The following is a 7,460-nucleotide window of genomic DNA, read 5'->3' on the forward strand; positions in this document are numbered from 1 at the left end:
GAAAGAATCTTGCATAGAATTTAGGCAATCCTCTTCAAAGAATAATTTGCATGTTATAAGTGTATTGGGAGATGGTGAGAGCTATTACATTGTCCTCCTCACAAACACTACAGCCTAGATTCTAGAAATGGTGTGCAAAAAAATGAGCTCTGAAAAATAATGCCTAGCACTCTTCTAGAAATGGTATGCAAAGTTAAGTATCATTTCTAGAATAGCATTTGGCAATGGGAACTGCATAGGAATTCTATGAGTGTCGGAGCTAATACCGCTGTGGCCGGCATTAAAAAAATTCTTACGTGGCTTCATAAAAGGGTCTCTAAATTAAGCAGGCATCTCCCTTATTCTCTAACCACATGTGTAAATTGTGGGAACGTCCCTGATCAGCCCCTGACCTATTGTGGCTGTGCCCCCCCCCTCCTTTTTGGAACTGCACATAAAATTTACATGTGGATTCTGTGCCTAAATATACATGTGTAAAGTTTTAGTTAATTCCAATTAGCACAATAATTCCAAGTTTCCAAGTTTATTAAAATCTTACTATCCCACACCATTGACAATCCTGGGTGGCTTACAATCTAAAATTCAGTAATACAATTAAAACAATTTCAAACCACTCACATATACATGAATTTAAGGATAAAAGGTTGAACTATAATTTTTATAATAAAGAAAAAGGAAGATAAGTACACTTCAGTAATCTTGTGTTCTGCAGAGCTCCTCCAGCACAGCTAAACACACCATGCAATTCTTCTATTTTAACAAAGTTGACTGTTATGTTTTAGAGCAGGGGTGTCAAAGTCGGTCCTCAAGGGCCGCAATCCAGTCGGGTTTTCAGGATTTCCCCAATGAATATGCATGAGATCTATTTGCATCCACTGCTTTCATTGTATGCTAATAGATCTCATGCATATTCATTGGGGAAATTCTGAAAACCTGACTGGATTGCGGCCCTCCAGGAGGGACTTTGACACCTGTGTTTTAGAGAATGACACGGGGACAAATTTTTTCCCGGCCCCACTGGAACTCATTTTCCTATCCCGTCCCGGTGAGTTATTTTCCTGTCCCTGCCTCATTCCTGCATGCTTTGTCCTCATCTGCACAAGCCTCAAACACTAAAATCATAAGTGTTCGAGGTTTGTGCGGTTAAGGCAGAGCTTACAGGAATGGTACAGGGACAGTGACAAACTCACGAGGACGGGATGGCGAAATTGAGTTCCCGTGGAGACGGGGACAAATTTGTCCCCGTGTCATTCTCTATTATGTTTTGTAAGCATCTACAAATAAAAATCTTTTAAGATCAGTCTCAAGTTTTTTCAACAGAATTCAATAATCTAAGAGATAATGGTAAAGATTTCAAAAGTTTGGGGCCAGTTACTGAAAAGATAGCAGCTCTGACATATTCATGAACTATTTCTTGATATGTTGGAACTGTAAGAGGGTTTTGAGTTTCCTGATCTACGTGGTCTTATATATGGACTCAATAAACAATAAGATAGAAAGGTTTTCCTATTTTAATGTTTTAATCTTAAGATCCTAATAATTGGCTTATTATTCAATTAAAATGCATGCGAAAATTGGAAGTGGCCCAAAATTTGCACATGCAATTTTTAGTGCTTTTTATAGAACTAGGATGTATATTGTATATACATTTCCTTCTTCAGTATACCAGGAGCAGTCACTTTTCTGTGTTTCTCTTGCACCTCTTCCCAAACACAGACAATAGCATCTGTTATATTTTAGGACTGATCAGGCATAACAAATATAACACACACATATACACCCCTTTAACAAAACCACACAAGGTTTTTACCAGTGGCCGGCATGCTTTGTGCTGCTCCAATGCTCATAGGAAGTGTATGACCATCAAGCAATGCAGAATATTCAGCATGCCAGCTAAAAACCTGTTACACGCGCTAAAAATCCCGCAGTGACATTTGCACGCAGGATATATGCATGCCGCCACTTCTACTTTTAAGCCATTTCATTAGTGCTGTGAGGGTGTGTGAGGGGGGGGAACCCCCACTACATTTACAAGTCCTCGTGCTGTTGTTGGCTTGTGTGTGGGGGGAACCCCCACACTACACTGAAAACTCACGAACAGCAAAAACAGAAAATGGTAGTTTTCAGTGTACTTGGGGGGATTCTCCCCCCCCCAAAGGGAGCGCAAAGACTTGTAAATGTAGTGGGAGGTTCCCCACACCCCCCCCCCTCACAGCACTAATGGAACGGCTTAAAAGCGGCAGAAGCGGTGGTGCGCACATGTCCTATGCGCATATGTCACCGCGGGATTGTTGGCGTGCCAAAGTCCGGCATGCTTTTAACGGGTCACTAAAAACCTCACACGCTGTTTTAAAAAAGGAGGCATATTTTCCACATTCCTCAGCAAGTCCTCCATGTTTTGAAATAAGAGGTGGGGATCTTGCATTGCACTGATGTGGGACTGTACCAGTGTAAAGGCTTGGTCATTAAGGGCTCCTTTTACAAAGGTGCGCTAGCGTTTTTAGCACGCACAAGATTAGCGCGCACTATAGCGCACGCTAGTCGAAAAATTACCGCCTGCTTAAAAGGAGGCAGTAAAAGGAGCCCTAAATCTATTTCTCTGGAGTTTCAAAGCTGGGACAGCTCAGTCATTTTTCTTTGTAGTATGATACTTAACTTATTCCAGTTTTTATTTATTTATTTGATTATTGATTTGTTCAAATGGCTACAGATGTGGTGTTTCCACTTCTCACCTGGTCACCACATATAGCAGAAACAGAAGTCAGAAAATCAGTAAAAAGGGCAGAACTTCAGTTTTTGGTGTTTTGTGGTTTTTTGTTTTTTTACCTAGCCTACTTTATTATACAGTAGTTTTGATATTATCTCATCAAACTGGTTCACAAACCAGTAGGTCGTCATAAATTGGTTTCAGGAGCATGGATAGAAAGCTGAGGTGCAGAAGCAGTAGTAGGTGTAAACAATAGGTAGACAATGCCTGGTTTCTTATACTTACTGTATATTTTTTGTTTTGATGGGATAAGACCAAGTCAAAGTACAGGTAGGATAAGCAGACTGGTCTATCCAAGCAGTTCAGAAGATTGTATTTCTAGCATTTTTATTATTTCAAATAAAATCTTCAGGTTTCCCTAGATAATGACATCCTGACATAGCACTTATGTGATCCAGTTTTCATATACTGTAGAGTCTTAAGATTTCTACTCAATATCAGTTCCAGCTGGATCTTTTAAAAGCAAAGGGACCAGCTTTTTATATGTCTCGGTGGACTTACGATCTACCTAATCTACCTGGGGCAGTGACTTGCCTTGTCTGATTATTTGCATTGAAGAAATGACATTCGAGCTATGTTTCAAGGTCTAATTATAGATCAGTACAAGTTTTGCTCTAGTCAATGCAAGGCTAGTTCCTACTTCCAAGTTTCCAAGTTTATTTAATCTTTGATATACCATTTATCAAGTATATACCTAAATGGTTAACAACTATCAGGATAAAAGAAAAAAAGAATTAAAAACTTAGAAGGGAGAACAATACGAAAGGCGGGAACAGGTAAATCAATAAATACATTGAGATTTAAAAAAAAAAAATAAAAGGGAAGGATGCAAGGGGAGGGGTTTGAAACAAGAGGGTAGGGTTTGCTTCAAAAGAAGTGTTTTAACTTAGCATGTTCAACTGCAAGGAAAAGCTGTTAGGGCTCTAATTGAAATGGAAGAAATCAGAAGTCATAGGTGTCTTTGAAAAGCAATGTTTTAAGTTTAGTCTTGAACTTTTCAAGAGGTTTCTAGCTTTTTGATGAGGAAAAATATGTAATTTAATTAAAACATCAATTTTTAAGAAGTCTTTGAACTTAGGGCCTCTTCTATCAAACTGCGCTAGCAGTTTGTAGCGCGGTGAGCCATGCTGAATGGCCTGCGCTGCTCCCAATGCTCGTAGAATTCAGCGCGGCTCTCTGAGCTAAAAACTGCGAGCGCAGTTTGATAGAAGAGGCCCTTAGACTACTAAATCATTGTAAAGTCAAGCATAGGCTTGGTGCTGCTTCATATAATTCATATAATTCATATAATTCCAGCTGTAAGAAGGTAATTTAGATTCGCGGTTAAGGGCAGGGAGGTTTGTCGGACCGGGGCTGTTGTCGGTCGGTCGGGGAAGTGCCACAAAAGTAAGGGAACCTGGCCGGCTGTGCTGCACCCGGGGCGGTAGAGAAGGTGTGCGGAAGAAGGGGTCGTCTTATACGGCGAGTATAACACAAAACTCTATTTTTTAACTAAAAGTTGGGGGGTTGTCTTATACGCCCAGTCGTCCTATACGCCGGCAAATACGGTATATAAAATCGGAGGTATGTATGTGTGTGTGTATGTGCCGCGATCACGCAAAAACGGCTTGACCGATTTGAACGAAACTTGGTATGCAGATCCCTCACTACCTGGGATGATATGTTCTGGGGATCTCGCGGCCCACCTGCACACGTGGGCGGAGCTACAAACATACAATCAGATTTCACCCATTCATGTCAATGGAAAAAATGTAAAAAGCTGCCATTCTCACAGTAATTCACAAACGGCTTGACCGATTTGAACGAAACTTGGTATGCAGATCCCTCACTACCTGGGGTGATATGTTCTGGGGGTTTCGCATCCCTCCTGTACACGTGGGCGGAGCTACAAACAGAAAATCAGATTTCACCCATTCATGTCAATGGAAAAAATGTAAAAAGCTGCCATTCTCACAGTAATTCAAAACCGGCTTGACCGATTTGAACGAAACTTGGTATGCAGATCCTGCACTACCTGGGTTGATATGTTCTGGGGGTCTCGCGGCCCTCCTGCACACGTGGGCGGAGCTACAAACAGAAAATCAGATTTCACCCATTCATGTCAATGGAAAATATGTAAAAAGCTGCCATTCTCACTGTAATTCAAAAATGGCTTGACCGATTTGGACAAAACTTGGTATGCAGATCCCTCACTACCTGGGGTGATATGTTCTGGGGTCTCACGGCCCACAACTCTATTTTGCTTGCTCAAGGGTGGGTTCACCCAAGAATTTATATGTTCTTGCTCCAGGAGGTGAAACTAAAATTGTTGTTTATAATCACGTTTTGCGTTAGTTGTATTGTATTCATTTTGTCAAATATTTCACTTTATAATTTGAATATTGTACTTTTTATTAAGCTGTAAAAAAATACTTTCATTCAACACTATAAAGTATCTTTATTTGAATCCATTTACAGTGTTATTGCTATAATTAAATACCCGTGCAACGCCGGGGCATCAGCTAGTTGAAAATAAAGGTGAACTATGAAAATGGATTGAATTCTTTTCCCTGGGACAAATTCCAATACAGGACTTCTCAGTCCTCTCAAGTTTCAAATTTATTAAAAATTTGATATACCACTTAACGAATATCTAAGCGGTGTACATAATTAGAAAGCTAAAATAATAATAATAAAAATAATCACAATAACCAAGACAGACTAACAGAACAGTGTGGGGGGGGGGAGGAGGGGGAAGAAATACAATAATTGAGAAAAAAGAGAGACATTAAGGGCATGTTTTACGAAGCCGCACAGCAACGGCCCTGAAGCCCTTTAAATCTCTATGGGCTTCGGGGCCGTTACCGCAGCGCAGCCGCTAGCGCGGCTTCATAAAACAGGCCCTAAGAGGGAAATACAGTAGGGAGGGGAATAAAATCCACTAAGAAAAAAGAAGCATATAGATGGTATTAACGATCAAGGGCATCTTTACATAACAATGTTTCAAAATTTGATTTAAATTTAGTAAGAGAAGAATCTTCCCAAAAGTACATAGGCATACTGTTCCATAATAATGGAGCAGAGACAGAGAAAATTGATTTTCTGGTTGTATCGGACGTGGTGATGGAATTGCTAATAGATTTTGATTGCTTGAGTGTAGTGATCATGTAAATGTATATGGTGTGAGGTATCTATTAATAAATCCAGGGGATTGTGTCATTCTAGATTTGAAAGTTAGAATTTTATAAGTCAGTCGATGATCTATAGATAACCAATGTGCATTGTTTTATGGCTGTATTCTGAATTATTTGAGGGTTTTTTTTTGGCTAATGCCTTGATATAAGGCATTGCAATGGTCCAACTGAGAAATTGCATACCAAACTAGTGGGATTTTCAGGATCACTACAATGAATACACATGAGAAAAATTTACATATCTTGGAGACGTATTCTATGCAAATATATCTCATGCATATTTATTACAATAATCCTAGAAAGCTGACTGGCTAGGGGAGAACAATCACCAGGAACGGATTAAGACGCACTGTTTTAGTGAAGAAGCTTAAAAAAAAAAAAATCTCAAACGAAATGCAAAGTGATCTACAATTTCTTCTGAAAAGCTGTGGATTTTTTGTGAGAATCCCATTTACAGTTGTAAAACGAAAGAATACATTATTCTTTAAGATGTGTCGGCTTCTGCAGGTATCATTCTGCCGATCCGGGCAAAAAAAAAAGAGAGCTGAGAGTCTGTGACAAAGAACAACAAACCGATAGCAGAGAAGTCGCTGTTTCTGACCTTTTAAGCACACTCCCCAGCTGGCAGACCCACGTGTATGGCTTGAGCTCCCCAACCTACTCTCAGCATAAGTACAGACTGGATAAAGCTCTTCTCCAGACAATATAGCCTTCGGGTCTCTGATGTGGATAAGCAACCCTTTGAAGAAAAACCTAACGAGAATAAATTATTCCCTCCCCCCTCGTAACCGTCACCGGACGATCCCAAAATCGAGCTCTCCAGTAATCCTCTAGTCTAGCGCTAAACTCGAGCCCAAGACTACATGTCAACCAGCCCAGCTTAAACTGCATTTGCAAACACCTAGAAGCACACTCGTTCGCATCCTCTTATGATCTTTTTGTTTTAGGGATTCATTTGTCCAGCAGTTACCGTAAATGCACTATTTTTTTTAATATCTGACATCAGGTCGAAGCAGTTGTGAGAGAGAAAGAGGGAAGGAGGAATTGGGGATCTTGACATAAAGGGAGGGAAAACATAAAATATTTGCCGTTGAGGTTAACAGACAGATAATTTTCTACCTCTGGTTCTTAAACTGGATGGAAACTTCAAGCTAGTCAGAGATCAGATCTTACCTTGCTTTTTCCGGCTGTGGGCAACAGAGGTATTTGGAGCTAAAGTTGTTGGTCTTGATACCTCTCCGAGCGACCTCTGTACCAGTGCAGTCCTGGTGAGGACTATTTATAAGGCTCTCCAGTCTGGGGAAAACTGACGTGATCTCTTCTATGTAAAAAAATTTCTTAAAGTCTGAGTGACTGCCTTAGGCTACTTTTCTTCCTTTCTCTAAATCGAACAATGAAGCAGGAGGAGTGTGTGGCACAGTGGTTGGAGCTACAGCCTCAGCACCCTGGGGTTGTGGGTTCAAACCCTGTGCTGCTCCTTGTGACCCTGGGCAAGTCACTCAGTCCTCCATAGCCCCAGG

General features: G+C 40.5%; 1 protein-coding gene across 1 annotated transcript in view; it reads right to left on the reverse strand.

The window, feature by feature from the left end:
- Positions 1–7,185, reverse strand: part of CCK (cholecystokinin) — a 38,306-nt gene extending 31,121 nt beyond the window's left edge. Inside the window, exon 1 of the mRNA XM_033935292.1 lies at positions 7,114–7,185. The gene's annotated coding sequence lies outside the window, so the exon portion shown is untranslated. The remainder of the gene's footprint in view (positions 1–7,113) is intronic.
- Positions 7,186–7,460: the final 275 nt, after the last annotated feature.

The sequence above is a fragment of the Geotrypetes seraphini genome, chromosome 2 (assembly GCF_902459505.1).
Source record: "Geotrypetes seraphini chromosome 2, aGeoSer1.1, whole genome shotgun sequence".
NCBI lineage: Eukaryota > Metazoa > Chordata > Amphibia > Gymnophiona > Dermophiidae > Geotrypetes > Geotrypetes seraphini.